The 17,617-nt window shown below is 53.4% G+C and overlaps 1 protein-coding gene across 8 annotated transcripts in view; it reads left to right on the top strand.

Annotated features, from left to right (window-relative positions):
• The window catches only part of ATP2B2 (ATPase plasma membrane Ca2+ transporting 2), a 375,986-nt gene that overhangs the window by 168,182 nt on the left and 190,187 nt on the right, over positions 1 to 17,617 (top strand). For 7 of the 8 annotated variants that reach the window (XM_042236653.2, XM_042236651.2, XM_042236650.2 and 4 more), the window contains exon 3: positions 1,615 to 1,709. The gene's annotated coding sequence lies outside the window, so the exon portion shown is untranslated. Of the gene's footprint in view, positions 1 to 1,614; positions 1,710 to 12,004; positions 12,095 to 17,617 lie in introns of those variants that run through there. The other variant, XM_027957754.3, reaches the window with a different exon arrangement.

The raw sequence follows: 17,617 nt of genomic DNA, 5'->3' as shown, positions 1-17,617 counted from the left end.
ATGATGAAAAGCTACAGACTGGGAGAAAAATATTTGCAAACCACAAAATCTAACAAAGTACTAACATCTAATAAGTATAAAAATCCTCTCCAAATTCAACCATTAAAAAAATCCAATTAGAAAATGGATAAAAGTCGTAGAGAGACATTTCTATGAAGAGAATATACAGATGAAAACAAGCACACGAAAAGATGTTCAACATCATTAGCCATCAAAGAAAGGCAAATTAAAACCACAGTGAGATATTATTGCACACCTATCAGAACAGCTAAAATAAAAAGTGATCACACCAACTGCTGATGAGAATGCAGAGAAACTGGATCACTCATACAATGTAGATGGGAATGTAAAATGGTACAACCACCCTAGAAAAGAGTTTGGAAGTCTCTTTAAAACAAACAAACAAAAAACACCTAAATATAGGACTACCGTATGACCCAATAATTGTCCTACTGAGCATTCATGCCAAATAAATGTAAACTTATGTTCACACAAAAACTCTGTACACAAAGGTTTATAGCAGCTTTACTCATATTAATCAAAACCTGGAAGGAACCCAGATGCCCTTTAATGGTTGGTTCAGCTACCCGTGGTCCCCCCACATCATGGGTGGTACTCACCTAGAAAGCACTGAACTGCCTATACATACAACGACCTGCTGAATCTCCACAGAACTGTGCTGCATGAAAAAAGCATCCCAGAAGGTCACATATGGCATGATATCATTTATAGACATCTTTGAAGAAGCAATATTACAGAGATTCATGACTGCCAGGAGTTGAGGGTGCAGGGCGCTTCCCTGGGGGCTCAGTGCCGGAGCTGAAGCTCCAACACTCTGACCACCTAGTGTTAGGAGCCAGTTCATTGGCAAAGACCCTGATGCTGGAAAAGACTGAAGGCAAAGGAGAAGTGGATGACAGAGGATGAGATGGTCAGGCAGTATCACCTACTCAGTGGCCTTGACTTTGAGCAAACTCCAGGACTGCAGTCCATGGGGTCGCAAAACGTTGGAGACGACTCAGCAACTGAACAACAAGGGATGCAGGTGGGTGGGGGTGGCTTCAATGGGGCGGCCCAAGGAAGCTTATGGTGACAGAACAGTTCTGTATCTTGATTGTGACTGTGCTTACATAACACTACACATGCGATAAACTGCTCACACACATCGCCCATGAATGCACAGAAAAATAGTTATTATTATCTGTGTCCTGCAGATGGGGAAACAGAGGCTTGGGAAAGTCCAGCCACCAACCCCAGCGCCTCTGTCCTTCTTCTGAGCACAGGCCTGTGACCACTCTGCCTCACTTCCTCTGCCCTCGCAGGCCACAGCAGCCATCAGAGGACAGGGAGACCTCACCCTAACACTCTCCTGGCGGGTAGACTGGTTCCCCTGAGATGGGACCTGGGAGTGGGTGAAGTCCACCCAGGGGAGTCCTGATGGAGAAGGCGGGGCGGAGTCCTCCCGCTTCTCTCCCATCTCCACCCCCCTGACCCTGGCGCTAGCCCAGTGCCGGCACATAGGGACATGCGCCATCACTTCCCTTCCCACTCCTTCCTGACTTGAGTCCCCATAGGGTCACCTGGCCCTAACCGATGCCTTCTCCCCTTTTCCAGAGCTGAACTTCATCACCCAGTCCCCAGAGGCGGCAAGACATGGGCCCCATTTTCCAAACCCTGACGCCTTTCATTTAACCAGAAGACGTGGAGGGGTGAGTTGGAGACTGGGGTTTTGCGGGAGCTGGAGGTTGGGGAGGCCTGGGAGGACAGCACTGGTGCAGGGGTGCTGACGGAGGGTCCGCTGAGCAGGAAAGCAGTGGTTGACAGCAGCCGCCTTCCCTCTGCCACTCTGGTGGGGACGCGTGAATTATTGATGCACCACGGTGCAGGTGTGGGAAATTCCCCCTCACGTCTTTGCATTTGAATGGAGAGCAGAGTGAGAAGGCCTCATGGAAGGAAGGCAGGATCCCTGCACATAGGGAACCGAGTCTCGGGTCCCTCCCTCCTCAGTGAAATCGGGTGGCAGCAGCATTTCTTTCTTGTCGAGGTCAAGCAGAGATAATCCATGTGAAGTGCTTAGCAGAGTAGCTGGAAGATGGTAGGTGCTCAGTTGAGCAAATAGATGCCTGGTTGTCTAGGGCATGTTAGTTGTATGGGCAGCTGTCTCTCCAGGGCCACAATGCCATCCGGCCTTCCAGAGCCAGCCCCTATGGCAGCTCTGTGGGATTAACCACATCTTCTGCTTTCCCAAATCCCTTTCTTTGGGCCTCTGTTAATGCCTTGCTTGATCCGCCTTGCATCATATACGTGTGGACCTCAAAGTCCATGCCTACTCCCCGAGACCCACACCTGTCAGGGACCAGAGGTCACGCTGCTCATCTTCAAGCATCAGACCCAACTTACTTTCCGAAAGTAAAACAGCCTCTGAGCCAGAGCTCAAGTCAGCATCTTCTCTGACCTCAGAAGGTGTCATCAGCCCCTTTCACAGGTGAGAAGACTGAGACCCAGAGAGAAGTAACTACCAGCCAGGAGTTGGGAGATCCAGGGTGCAACTCAGAGATTCCAAGCTCACTTCCTACTTACCCCACCCTGCCTGCACCAAGGAAGATGAGTGAGTCCAGACCCAAACAGGGGAAGGAGTAGACAGGCAGCTGGGCCACGTGCCTCTGTCCTCAACCCTTGGAGATCACCCAGATCTCTCGCCTCGCTGAAGTTCTGTTTCTTGCCCAAGCACTTTGGGACCAACCAGATTGTTTCCAAACACATTACATAATCGTGCACATATTTATTTAATGCCATCTCTTGAATATTAAACAATCAATAATGTGGAACAGAAACATGGGTGTTTAAACCCAGCAGCTTTTGACAGGCGTGGGTGCAGAAGGAGGTTGAGGAGAGCCATCTATGAGCCATCCACAGGAACAGGAGGTGACACCCACCCCTCCTCCTCTTCCCGAGACGGGTTGAAAAGCTTCCAAGGCTCACAAGGTTGGCAAAGATTTAGTGTTTTCACCATTGGGGCTCAACCTCTTTTATTACATAATACCAAAGATGCATGAGCTCTTCATTGGAAAAGACCCTGATGTGGGATAAAGACCTAGGAAAGACTGAGGGCAAGAGGAGAATGGAACGACAGAGGATGAGATGGTTGGATGGCGTCACTGACTCAGTGGACGTGAGTTTGAGCAAATTCTGGGAGATGGTGAAGGACAGGGAAGCCTGGCGTGCTGCAGTCCATGGGGTTGCAGAGCTGGAGACAACTGAGTGACCCATCATCAACAACAAAGGATGCTTGGGGGCAGGGCTTGCTCAACTACCTCTTTATCTGTTTATGAGTGTTTATTGAGCATCTTCTATGTGCACCCTCTGTTACGCTCTGATCCACCTTGGGGTACCCTTGAGAATGAAACGCACGAGACCCGCTCCTCATACAGCTGACCAAATAAATACAAAAGATGGCTTCTGGACATGACTAGCTCTGAATAAAGCAAAGCAGAGCAGCAGGGTGGGAGTGCTGGGCAGCCCCTAAGGAGGGGACTTCTGGCCAGAGGTCCCTATGGTGGAAGCAGCCAGCCATGCAGAGGTCTGGGGCAAGGCACAGGGTTGGTGAGAGGGACAGGTTTGGGGAGAGCGTTCTGAGCAGATGAGGGTGGGGGCAAGGGGCAAGTGGCCCTGATGGAGCTAAGGAAGCATGAGGAAGACAGTGGGCTGGGGAGGGGTGAGTGAGGCCCCCAAGTAGGCTATGCAGGCAGGGGGATACCTCGTCAGCAGGGCCCTTGGGGCCAGGCCTAGAGGACCCCCAAGAGGAGTTTAAATTGCAGTCTGCATGCAGCGGCTAAGCTGTTGGAGGGTTCTAGCAATCTGATGAGTGTTAGGAAAACACCCCTCTGCAGCTAGGAGAGGACTGGGGAGTGGCAGCATGCTGGGAAGGGCTGGGTCAGAGTTCTAGGTCTGGAGTGCTGGGGGTGGGCAGAGAGAATCCAAGGAGGGGCTGAGGGGGCCCCAAGTGCTGGTGGATCTGTCCAAGGTGATGGTGAGTTCCTCCCAGGGCAGCCGTGCAGCGCCTGGCCTGGCCTGGCAGAAGTCACGGTAACTCAGATATCGATGAGAATAATGGTGCCTAGGATTCACTAGGCACTTGCTGTGAGCCAGGCACTGGTCTGAGCCTCTTATCCTCACCACCAGCCTGTTATATATGTATGTTCATTATCTCCATTTCACAGAAGAGGGAGGGGACCAAGGCACAGAGCAGTTAGGTGAAATGCCCAGGGTCACTCAGCGAGTTAATGGCAAAGCTGGGATTTGAACCCCGTCCATCTGACTCCATATATATGGCCCTCCATCCACGGTGGCTGAGGGAAATGATAACAGTAGCAATGCTAACAGTGATGAGAGCAATTGCTTAATACAGTGCTGGCTACATGCCAGGCCCTATTCTAAATGCTTTAACAAATGCTAACTGGGGACTTCCCTAGTGGTCCAGTGGTTAAGACCTCGCCTTCCAGTTCAGAAGGTGGGAGCTTGATCCCTCGTTGGGGAGCTAAGATCACACATACCTTGAGGTCAAAAAACCAAAGCATAAAACAGAAACAAGGAAGGTTGTAACAAATTCAGTAAAGACTTTTAAAGTTATCCTCATTAAAAACAAAAAAAAAAATCTGGTCATTTAGTCTTCACAACAGCCTATAAGGCAGGCACGACCTTTATCCCCATCTTATAGAAGAGGACACTGAAGCACAGAGCTTTCCCTAGCCAAGATTTGAACCCAGGAGTTCTAGCTCCAGAGTCCAGGCTTTTCGCAAAATGCAGTGTAAGCTGGGGGGATGTCAACCACCTACAATCTAACCTGGCTCCATCTGCATTCCCAAGTCTGGGGCCAAGCCTTGGCTGGGCCAGAGTCCCAGCCATGTTGGGGAGTGGGGCAGGCACTCCGGGAGCTGTGGGAAATCACAAAGGGCTGGACTGTCTCCCCCAGAGCCCGCTGGCTCTTCAGTGGCCAAAGCAGAGGGCCTCCCAGAGCCTGACCCACCTGCAGAAGCAGAGACAAGCCAACGTGGGCAGGCTCAGCTCCTTGACATCATTGTGGAGATATCCCACCACCCTCTCTGCTGACAAGAGCATCCAGAGAGAAGTGAACCAAGAGGGAGGGGTTCATCAAGTCAGATCACATCCATGAGAAATGTCTAGCCCAAGTCTGCTCAGAAACAACCCGAAAAACAGTCCCAGGGGAACTTCTTTTAAGTAAAAACTACAGGCATCCTTCTCTATAAATAAATCCAACTGGCAGACTTTCCACAGCACGGCAATGTCTTAGGCCATAGAAACTTAACACTAGTTTACAAAGCAAGGCAGCCCTTCTACAGAGGTGGATGGCAGTTCCTGCCTGAGGGGCAGTGCTGGCATCAGGGGACAGTGTGTGCAGAAGTGCCGCGTGATATGTGAAAACATGTGGAGGGGCTGGAACAGTACTCAACATGTTTCTATAAGTCTTTTGCCTCTCTTTTGTTGTGAGGTTGTTTGTCTTATTGGTTGGACTTCCCAGGTGGCTCAGTGGTGAAGAATCCACCTGCAATGCAGGAGATGTGGGTTCGATCCCTGGGTCAGGAAGATCCCCTGGAGAAGGAAGTGGCAACCCACTCCAGTATTCTTGCCTGGAAAACCCCATGGACAGAGGAGCCTAACAGGCCACAGTCCATGGGGTCGCAAAGAGTTAGAAATGACTTAGCAACTAAACGCCAGAATTGTCTTATGGAGTTCTTTATAGTATATGTTTTCTATGAACGCCTCCTTTGTTATCTGAAAAGTGGAAGCATTAGTCTCTGAGTCGAGTCAGACTCTTTGTGACCTCCATAGACTGTAGCCCGCCAGGCTCCTCTGTTCATGGAATTCCCCGGGCCAGAGTGCTGGAGTGGATAGCCATTCCTTTCTCTAGGGATCTTCCTGACCCAGAGATTGAACCTGGGTCTCCTGCATTGCAGACAGATTCTTTACTTTGTAAGCCACCTCTTTATAGTATATATTGTGTATGAATATATCCTTTGTTATCCATATGATTGCAAGTATTTTCTCCTAGTCCGTGACTTGTCTTCCCCTGGCCAGGCAGTCCGAGAGTCTGGAATGCCAGGGATGGAGCAAAGAGGTTGGGGCCGTGCACTCCACACCCCGAGGCTGCTCAGCACAGGCTCTGTCTGGGGAGGCGGGCACGGTGAGAACTGCCAGGCTGCACGGTTCCCCCACTGGTGGCTTCAGGTCCCAGTCATGCAGTCTTAGCAAGGTGTTTAGATTTCTGCCTCCTCAGTTTCATGTCTTTAAAATGGGAGTAAAAAGCCCTCCATGTTGAGACTGTTGAACGAATTGGGTGGGAGAGGACGTTTCAGGGTGTGGAGTGTCACCAGCTGCCCAGTGGGTCTCTGGTCCCGGTGGCCCCAGTGGGAACAGTTGCCCGCTCTCAGCCTTGGGTGCCTGGGGTTCAGGGCGCCCTTCCCCAGGGTCAGTGGGAGAACTAAAAAGGGACCCGCCTTCCTTCACTAGGAAAGAATAATAAAACTCGTAACATCTTATTACTAGAAGGAGCCAAAGAACTCCTCCACAATCCCACCCTGTGACTGGCACCTTTTCAAAATGTCTTGCTGATTACCTCCAGGGACAGGGACCTCACCACCTGTCCTGTGGCCAAGAGCAGAGATGACCCCCCCGTTCATGCAGCTCGTTCTCAGGCATTTTACGCATAAATAAACCCAGGACTCCTCACTCAGGACATCGTGGCTCTTACTTAACACAGTCTTAGCCACACAAGTTATGTGGTTTCTTAAGCTTGAGAATGGAAGGCCCTGCTCACTTTTCACCTCTCCTGGAACCATCCCCCACGGAGATCAGTCACTCTCCTTCTCGTTCTCCGCAGCCCTTCAGATGTGCCTCTCCTATGGTAGAGGGCATCCTGTTGGGTTTTATTTGGTTGTTCAGTTAGAGCTCTCTCACTAGACTCTAAAGTCTCCAAGAGTGGGGGGCAGTGGAAAGAGCCTGCTTGGGCCTGAGAGTCAAACAGGTCTGACTTTCATGCCTTATTCCCTGCTGGCTGTGTGACCCAGAGGGAGTGATCCAGCCTCTCTGAGCACACGGATCACGTCAGAGTCTTCATGCTCCTCGCTCCCTGTATGCGCCTGCATACTTAGTCATGCAGTCGTGTCTGACTCTCTGCGACCCCTTGGACTGTAACCCACCAGGCTCCTCTGTCCATGAGAGATCCCAGGCAAGAATACTGGAGTGGATTGCCACTGCCTTCTTCAGGGGATCTTCTCGACCCAGGGATCGAACCCAGGTCTCCTGAATTGCAGGCAGATTCTTTACCACTGAGCCACCAGGGAATCCCCTCCCTGAGCAGAGCCCACGTCTGTGTGTCTGTGTACCCCTAGTCCCTGACCCACAGTGGGCGCTGAGCCCTTGTGGAATAGAGGAAGTGCCAGGAGGCTGTGAGCGCAGTGAGTTCTTACATTGCAGGGGAGGAGTTTGCTGTTAGAAGTGTGCAGCGCTGAAGCCAAGAGACAAAACAGGAAAATAAGCTTCAAGGACCAGACATGGGCAGCAGTCCAGGGCTCCTTAGCGAAGGGGCAGCAGAGGGAAGCACACTCACACCACCACCCAGGAGCCAGCCGTGGGCACTGCCAGCACGGCGGTCCCTGCGCCAGGGAAGTGCTCGTCTAGGACCTGTGCGACCTAACCTGTGTTTTAAAAAGCAAATGCCTGGGAAGCAAAGGAAGTCGCTGGGTTGACTAAATAACATGTTTGCCACACAGACGTTCTACTATTTGTCAAATAGGAGCCGTTGCGATCAGCAAAATATCAATTCACATAAAAAGAGGAAACCAGAGTCAAGGGCAAGAGCCTTACACCTGAAATGTTTAAAATAAAGGAGACTGTCAGCACGAGAAGGGGACAGTGACGGGAGCTGGGTAGGCGCTCGAGTGGAAGTGCTCCTTCTCCGGAGACGCTGGTGAAAGTCTGTCTCTCTGCCCATCAGGAAACACACGTGTTTTCTTCCTGCTCTCTGTCAACAGGCGGAAAGGAATCGGGCACATTATAAGGGGACAAGCAAGGAGTATCGTGGGGACATGAGACAGGATGAGCGAGGGGCTCTGTCATCTTTTTTTCCCTTTAATCGAGAAAGGCTTCTCGGGGGAGGCAAGATCTGGGCTGTTTGGTCCAGGCCCTCCCCACTACCTGGCCTCTCCCCAGCGCTCACACTCACGCGGCTGCTTCATTGGCAGCCTCTGTGCCCAGGGTCTGGCCAGATGCACAGATGGTGGCCACCCTTTCCGCACAATCCCAGGGCTACTCGACACCAGCCGGTCGTACCTGGAGTCCTCAGAACAAAAGGACTTCCAGGTAACAGGCCTGGAGCCAGCGCGCTGCTGATAGGATCAGAAGCCTCAAGCGAACGGCGGCCCAGGCGGAAGCCGGGGCCACAGAGGAGCGCCCACCACCCGCACTGCTCTTGGCAGAGGCGCTGTTTCAGCAAGAGCAGGCGCTGGGGAGGCCGGCCGTGCTCCCCCGCCCCTCCTCATCCTGGCCTGCTCCTCGCTGGTTCCGAGACCAGAAAGGCAGGTCTCAGCCCTGCTGGCAGCTGGACTGGCCACCTCACAGGGTGTAACCACAGGCTGGAGACTTCTGCAGCGGGGGCCATCCATGCTGAAGCCAAGAGGTCAGGGTAGGGGTTTGTGTCCCGGTATGCAGGGGGGGACCCTTGGGGATTCTCCACCATCTCCAGCTCAGGTGTGGGTGGGTTGTTCACCAGCACTGCCCACAGTCCTGCACTGCCTGGGCCCCTCGAGAGTCTGGGTCTCCAGGGCCAGGGGGCTGCTGAGATGGAGGCGACTCAGTGTGGAGGAGGGACCTCGAGCTTGTGAGTCCTGGGCCCGGAGGGAGGCTGGAGGGCAGGCACGCCGTTTGGAAGTTGATGAGGAGCCCTGAGGGGTCGGTCTCTGGCCTCACTCAGCTCTCTGGGCACCCTTCCTGCAGAGAACAGCTGACTCAAGCGAGAGTGTGAGAGATAGCCCAGGTTCAAATCCAGGTCCCTGTGAGACTGCACGTTTACCAGTGCCTCAGTTTCCCACCCTGTAAAATGGGGGTGTGATAGCAGGACCGATTTCATAAGGCTCTTGTGAAGATCAAGCAAGACGGCAGATGCAGCCCCATAGCGCTGAGCATCTCTGCTGCCTGCCCCTCAGTACTCCCCGAGCATAGGGCACACCTTCAGAGCCCACAGGGTCAGCACTGGAAGGAAAATGAAGAGACCTGGAGGCTACTTGCCCATTTCACAGGCGCAACTGTAGAGGAGATGATCTAGGTGATGGCCCCGGACTCCAAGCCAGACAGGCCATGGATTGAATCCTGTGTCTGCAGACCTTTCAGCTAGAAACTGTAGACAAGTTCTTGACCCTCTGGCCCTCATTTTTCAATATGTGAAGTGGAGATGATTGTAGTGGATATACTTCATGGGGGTATCTGTGAGGACTGAAATCATGCCTCACACATAAAAGGCATATCCTATACTTCATACAAAAAGTGGGAGCCACCAGCAGCAGCAGCAGCACCATCGCTGTGGTTACTGTTATTGTTGTTGAGAACGATGTTGTGAGGAAAGTGAAATTCAGAGAGGGAAAGGGACTTGCTGGCAGTCGCACAGCAAGTCAGAGGGCAAGACAGGTCCAGCCCTGGCCTCCGAACCTCCAGTCCCCGTCCTTCCTGCTTCCCTCACCATCTCATTGGTCTTTGCCGCCTCTCAGTCCATCCTGCCTAGAGCTTGGTTTCCCCTTGCGAGAGGCCCCCCTGAAGCATCTGAGACCTGCCTCTTGCTGACCTCGCTGCTTCTGGGCACAGATTTGGGGTCACCGCACAGGGGAAGCTGACATCCCCCGAGACAAGGTGCTGGGCCATCAGCGTGCTGCTAAGGCTGCCTCCTCCCTGTGCTTTCCGCAGTGTCTGTCCAGAAGCCCACAGCTCCCCTGCTGCACTTGGGTCCTTGGCCAGGGGGACCCCTGAGGGGATCAGGAGGCAGCTTTGGGGGCTGACTCCTTTGTTCCCCAAGAGGCTCCTTAGGGAGGGGAGGATTGGGACCCCAACTTCCACCAAAGTTTCCCTGCATGTTGGGGTCAGATCCAGGGTCATGCTCAGGGGGTTCCTGGTTCCTCAGCCAATCTGGGCCACCTGTGCAGGCTTGCCTCTGTCCCTCTACCTTCCAGCCATCAGAGCTCGGCCTTTCCTGGCAGGGAGGGACAGAGAGACAAGAAGAGGCTGAGGAGGGAGAGGATGGAATTTGCTTTAAGGAGAAACAGGAGTTATGTACTTGTTTTAATAACATAAATATTACATGAACAATAATAATTATTATGATTCCCACATATTGAACCCTTACTATGCACCAGACGGGCTTCCCAGGTGGCCCTAGTGGTAAAGAACCCACCTGCTAATGCAGGAAATGTAAGAGATGTGGGTTCGATCCCTGGTTCAGGAAGATCCCCTGGAGGAGGGCATGGCAACCCAGGGCAGTATTCTTGCCTGGAGAATCCATGGAGAGAAGAGCCTGGCGGGCTACAGTCCATGGGGTCACAGAGAGTCAAACACGAGTGAAGTGACTTAGCTTGCACACGTGCACCAGGCACCCTGCTGAGAACTTTATATATATATATAAAATTTCTTTTAGCCTGACTACAGCCATATCAGGTAGAAAATATCACAACACCCACTTTATAGGTGAGACCTATGTCTATGCTGTGTGGTAGCTATAGATGGCAAGCGGATGAAATAAAGGACAGACTCAGTGGGATGCCAGTGAGTTCAAAGGACTGTGGCAAACTGGGGACAACTGAAGGATGCAGCTGTTTTTCTCAACTGGGTGATGATACACAAAAGGGCTTCCCAGGGGCGCTAGAGGTAAAGAACCCGCCTGCCAATGCAAGAGACGTAAGAGACACGGGTTCAGTCCCCAGGCTGGGAAGGTCCCCTGAAGGCCCTGGCAAGCCACCCCGGTACTCTTGCCTGGAGAATCCCATGGACAGAGGAGCCTGGCGGGCTGCCGTCCACGGGGGCGCAAAGAGTAGGACACAACTGAAGTGACTGAGCAGGTACACACGCACGCACATTAGAGTGGGCAGAGAGCACTCATCTCAGTTGTACCATGTTTTACACATACTTATACCACCCAAATAAACATGCGTATAGAATATTTCTAGTACCCCAAACGTTGCTTCTCAGGCATATAATTTTTTTTTTTTTTTAAATTCTGCAAAGCTATCACAGCCAAGAGGCACCTAAGGAAACATGATGACTAAAATATACTGTGATTTCCTGGATGGGATCCTGGAAAAGAAACAGGACTGGAGGTGAAAACTAAAGACATGTGAACCAAGTATGGGCTTTAGTTACTATTAGCATATCAATATTGAGTCGTTAGCTGTGTAAAAGGCACGATACTGATGTAAACGGTGAATAATAAGGGAAAGTGGAGGTGGCGTAGGTGAGAACTCCCTGTACTCCTCTTAGCAATTTTTTTGTAAACCTAAAACTGTTCTTAAACAAAAAGTTTATTTAAAAAAAAAAAAAAGGCGTTCTGTAGATATTTAAGCAAAATACATCCATAGACTGGGTCTGGCTGCATTTGAGCTGCCCGTTTGTGACCTCCAGCGGTCTAATGTCCTTACTTTACAGGTGAGGAACCTGGGGCCCCCAACAGGGAGGGCGCTCGTCCAGGGCCCCACAGGGGGCCAGTGGCAGAGGCTGGTCCGTGCTCCAGCTGTAGGGGAGGGGCTTGGGGCACGGGTGCAGGGCAGCCGGGGTCTCCCTGGGTCCTGGGTCCTGGGTCCTGGCTGGGCGCCTGCCCCGCAGGAAGCTGCCAGGTGCCACTGGCTTCCTCCTGGGCTCTCCAGGGCTGTCAGTTGGAAACCAGTTTTCCCACTGGCCTCGGCCCCAGAGGGAGTGGTCACGAGCAGTTCCTGTTCTGGGAGCAGGGTGTCGTCTTCCCACTCCCGCCCGTCTCCATGCACCTGAGAGGTGTCCCCATGGCCAGCCCGGGGCCTCGGTTGAGTGTTTGTTGGACGGATGGGTGAGTGAAGACATGAAGGAGGGAAGAAACGAATGGCAGGGGTGGATGGCTATTTGGGAGAGGGCGGCAGGGGAGAGGGGGCCAGGAGCGCAGACCCTGCAGCCAGATGGCCTGGGTCAGACGCTGGCCCTGCGGCTCCAGCCACAACGCCTTGGACAAGTCACTTAACCTGTCTGTGCCTCAAACTTCTCATCAGATGGCGGAGCTGATGGTGGCCCCTGTGCCCTACAGGAGTGCGCAGAGGGTTAAAGGAGTCAACGGACATACCAGGGGAGGGAGGGACGTGATAAATAGAGGCCAGGAGAGAAGGAGAGTCGGGGGAGGGGTGATGAGTTTGTTTTCTTACTGAGACGTGGGAACCTGGACGAAACCACGGGCCTGGCCACTGACCCAGAGAAGAGGTTTGGTAGCTTCACACGGTAATCAGAGCACAGATTCGTGAGCCGGTTTGCCGGGAGTCCAGGCCCAAGGCCCCCCCCCCCCCTTACTGTTATAGCCATGTAGCCTTGGGCAAGAGCGTTAACCTCCGTGCGCGCCCGTGTCTTCATCTGTAAAACAGGTGCGATTACTGCGGTACTTGTTTCATGAGGAGTGAAGTGAAGTCGCTCAGTCGTGTCCGACTCTTTGCGACCCCATGGACTGTAGCCTTCCAGGATCCTCTGTCCATGAGATTTTCCAGGCAATATACTAGAGTGGATTGCCATTTCCGTCTCCAGGGGATCTTCCCAACCCAGGGACTGAACCCAGGTCTCTCGCACTGCAGACACACACTTTACCGTCTGAGCCACCAGGGAAGTCATGAGCTTGTCATGAGAATTAAGTAGTTGTCTGGTTATGTGTGTACCCCCTGGGACTGCACCTGGTGTGTTTAAAACAACCTCTAGCATATAATGTGAGTTGCTTGGTCGTGTCCGATTCTTTGCGACCCCATGGGCTATAGCTCCCCCAGGCTCCTCTGTCCCTGTGATTCTCCAGGCAAGTATACTGGAGTGGGTTGCCATTCACTTCTCCAGGGGATCTTCCCGACCCATGTATCGAACCCAGGTCTCCTGCATTGCAGGCGAATTCTTTACCATCTGAGCCACCAAAGGAGCCCCTGGCATATGACCTGTATTTGTTAAATAACTGGGAGAGGTTTTATACCAGAAACCCACTCCCTTCTCTGGAGGGCATTGACTCACGCGAGAGATGGAGCTTCCGGCATTGTGAATTCTCTTACCTCCTGAATCCAGGCAGGCAACTGCCCTTCACAAAGCCAGACATGGTTAGGGCCGAACTGCTGACCAGCTTCCCGTCGCTATGGCCTCCACCCCCTCCAGCCAACCCCGGGGTGAGCAATGCTTGCCATATTTTCAGAGAAGCCAGAAATCTGGGTTCTACGCATAAGTCCCCAAGTTTTAAACACTGGCACTTGGTTCAACTTTATTTTAAGCTCTGAGCCAAACAAACAAATGTATTTTAAGCTGGCTGCTCTCCTGAGCAGTTGGTTTGCAGCTTCCACCCCAGTCTAGCCCTGCCAGCTGGCTTTCTTCTATTATTTTTGCCCAGCGTTTTAGAGAAAAGGAAACTGAGGCACAGAGAGACACCTGGCCTTGTGTATCTGACTACTCAGTGGAGGCCACAGGCAGTCTCCTCGTTCCCTTCTCCTGGCTGCAAGCAACGTGGGGCTCCCCAGGGAACCCACCAGGCTTTGCAGCAGGTGAGGGAACGCCACTCCAGAGGGATTTTCCCCCCGGCCTGGGCTCTTCTAGGGGCATATTTGAACTCTGATGTCTGCTGACCACATGCCAGCTGGGCCATGCCTTCGGGAGCAGCTGATATGAAGCAGAGTTTCCCGACTTCCAAAGCCATCGCAAACATTAGGGATGCCAGTGTCCGGCACTGACCCAGCAGATGGGAGGCCACGATTCCAAGGGGTTCTTGACTCTCAGGCTTTGGGAAAGAGCTAGCAATATACGCTATAGTAAAGAAAGTCACTCAGTGAGAACTCATGGTGTTGAGGAAAGACCCGAGGCATGTTCTAAAGTCTTGGAGGGGTAATTTTTGTTTGCAATTGATTTGCAGGCCTGTCATACTCTGAGCTTGAGTCATTTTTTTTTTTTCTTTTCTGTTAAAAAGCTGCTCTTTGGTTTCCACTTACTTAACCTGTCTGGGCCTCCATTCCCTCAGCTGTAAAATGGGGATAAATGTTGTCCTGATCTCCTGCAGCTTGTGATGAGAGTGCAATGAGACACGGGCCGAGGATTAAGCAATAGAAGCCAGCGAGGTTGTCGCTGTTAGCTGTGGCCCACTGGCCTATCTGCCCAGGTGGTGGCTGGAGGAGCTGTCACTCTCGGCCTTCCCGTACCCCGACTCTTGATGCGTTTGCGGTCTTGGCTTTGCCTGGAGAGTTAAATGCACCCACCAGCTGTGGAGCGCCTCTTGTGGGTCAGCTTCTACACCAGACCCTCCCCCCTGTTTTGTCTTCCTTACCCCTCAGAGCAGCCCTGGGAAGCCAACAGCACCACCACCTTTGCAGATGAAGAACCTGAGGCTCTGGGAGGTCACCCCCACATGGGGACCTGACCCCGAGCATGCCCCGTTACCTGCCTGAGCCTCTAGCTTCCTCGTCTGTAAAAGGAGGTTCAGGACACCCATCCTGGGGCTGCTGTGAGGATCAGTGAGGTCACGGCTTGGAGGGTGCACTGTCAGCTGTGAATCCTAGGCAGACGGGCAGCAGTGGTGTGAGTCCTGCAGAGGCCTGATCCCATTCAGGATTCAGGGCGTTTGGGGAGCAAGAGCTTCGGGGGAGAGTTATTCCAAGTGTCTTTTCCTTGGGTGGGTTCCAAAACGTGTCTCCTCTCTCCATCTGACCAGTGCAGAGCTGGCCTCAGCAGAGGTTACACCTAAAACAAGCAGCTTCCAGTGCAGTGACCTGGGAGGCAGAGGGAGGTGGGCATGATGGCCGTAGGGCGGACAGGGTCAGGCAGAAGTTCTCAGGACTCTGGCGTCAGATGTACATGGGATCAAATCCTGGCTCTTCCACTTCCTAGCTGGGCGACCTTGAACCTGCTAGCAGAGGATGAGTACTATGGGGGAGCTGAGCCCGGTGCTGACAAGCATAGCGCAAGGATCCACTGACATCCCAGGAGACAAGTATCAGGCCCAAGGCTGGCGCAGCAGACCTTGCGGGGGATGGAGTGGGGAGGGGAGCAGGATGGAAATCAGCCCCGGGGCCGCGGGTGGGGAGAAGCGTCGCCCCTGAACCCAGGGAGGGAAGACGGCTCGGGCAGGGTTTAGCAGGACACACACCCTGGGCAGGAACGCCAGCCAAGTAGGGCTTAGCAGGGCATGCACGCGGCCCACGAGTAGCTGCAGGGCAGGCGCTCTTCGTCCCGGTGGCCTGGCTCCCAACCAGGGCACAGACTAGATTCTACAAACTGAATTACACATCCAGTTTCCTTTCTGCCTCAAACCCGCCCATTTAATTCCCTGAGTCCTGCCGTCTCCAGCCCCATCACCCGCCTCCGTGAAGTGTGGAAGCACACAGGCTCCAGTGTCAGACAGACGGGGGTTCAGATCCACACTCTGCCCCTTCTGGCTGAGTAGCCTCGGGTGGGTACTCCCTTCTCTGACCCTCCGTTTCCTCTTCTGTAAATGGGCTGGTCCTGCCCCTGCCCGCAGCAGGGCTCACATAGGAGAGGCTGTGTGGGAAAGCACCTCGCGTGGTCCCTGACACACAGTCAGCATCAGGACAGCGGCAGTGGGCCGTGCTGCTCTCCCTTCCCGGCGTAGCGCGTGTCTACCCTGTCTTTACGCAGAGTAGGAACAGAACCCCAGGGCGTTCGCGATTTGTCTTTACATCTCAGGTGACACAGCACAAGCACCTAGGCTGGACAGGTCAGTGAAGAAGTGTCACCCCTGTTCCCACCGTCTCTTTACACAATTTCTACCCTGCTCCGATGCTGACTAGACATGGTGCGCTTAACAAGGTCCATAAAACACCTCGAAAATAAGCGTCAGAGAGCAACTCACTGGAGACCAAGAGATAAACCACCCTCGGGGACGAAAACACACATCCACAAGGGCCAACAGCACCCTCTGGCCGTGGCGGTGTGGGAGTTCATCGGGGTCTGTGGACGTCCTCAGGCTGAGAGTTCATGAGCGTGGGCTTTGTGGTCCCAGATCCGACGTCTTACTCTCGAGGATGGTCTGGAAACCCTGCAGCGTTGCTCCGCTGACTCTCGATGGGTCTTCTCCTGCATGTCGTGGTCAGGCTGCATTCCTGAAAGGTGGCGCTGGCTCTGATCCCCGCAGCTGGAAGCCCACGGAGCTGCGGCCAGTGAGGGCTGGACCCAGAGAGGGGCCCCCTACCCATTTGGGCTGTGTGTGCCCTTGAGGCCTGAAGCTGGCAAGGGTCTCAGGCCAGACCCTGTGCGTGCCTGGCTCACGCGCACTTACCCTACATTAAGTGCAGACCCTATTCTATGAGCCTCCCCCTCAGAACTGGGAACAGGGTTCACCCTGTTACTAGCTGGGAAATCCTGCTTTAATGCCTGGCACTGTTGGAGGAGCCCTGTGGCCACCAGCAAGGGCCTCAAAGAGACTATCTGTAGCCCCTGGGCCTCAGTGCCAACCCCTGAGCCCCTGGTGATGTGTTACTTGGAAAAGTCACCACACAGTTTGGTCCAGTGTAATCACAGCATAGCTGGTATCAGGTTCCATCAGTTCAGTTCAGTTCAGTCACTCAGTCGTGTCCGACTCTTTGCGACCCCACGAACTGCAGCATGCCAGGCCTCCCTGTCCATTACCAACTCCTGGAGCTTGCTCAAACTCATGTCCATTGAGTCGGGGATGCCATCCAACCATCTCGTCCTCTGCCGTCGCCTTCTCCTGCTGCCTTCCATCTTTCCCAGCATCAGCGTCTTTTCCAGTGAGTCGGCTCTTCACATCAGGTGGCCAAAGGACTGGAGCTTCAGCTTCAGCATCAGTCACAGGCAAAAATCATTCTGCAACCATCAGTTTTGGGCTTCCCTGGCGGCTCAGACAGGAAAGAATCTGCCTACAGTGCGCGAGACCGGGGTTTGATCCCTGGGTCGAGAAGATCCCTGGAGATGGAAATGGCAACCCACTCCAGTATTCTTGCCAGGGGCATTCCATGGGCAGAGGAGCCTGGTGGGCTAGAGTGCATGGGGTTGCAAAAGAGACATGGCCGAGGAACTAACACTTTCCACTTCACTTTCAGTTGCAACGTTAAGGCACAGTCCCTACCCCACTCTTGGCCCCTCCACCCCATCTCTCTCTGTGTGTTACTTTGGGTTTCTCTCCACTCACCTCCTACGGGCATCCGGAGGCTCACCCGACCCCCATCACCTGCACAGCTGGGCATCTGAGCTTACAGCCGGCCCCCACCCCCTCTCACTGCCCGCTCCAGCCCTGGCTCCCGCACCCAGCCTCTCCCTCTGGGCCCCCGAGCTAATTACAGGCTTCCCTCGATCATTCTAAGGAAAAGCTAATTAAATCAGGGTCAGCCATCAGTTTCCC

The sequence above is a fragment of the Ovis aries genome, chromosome 19 (genome assembly GCF_016772045.2).
Source record: "Ovis aries strain OAR_USU_Benz2616 breed Rambouillet chromosome 19, ARS-UI_Ramb_v3.0, whole genome shotgun sequence".
Lineage (NCBI taxonomy): Eukaryota > Metazoa > Chordata > Mammalia > Artiodactyla > Bovidae > Ovis > Ovis aries.
This window is presented reverse-complemented; position numbering and strand designations above follow the sequence as displayed.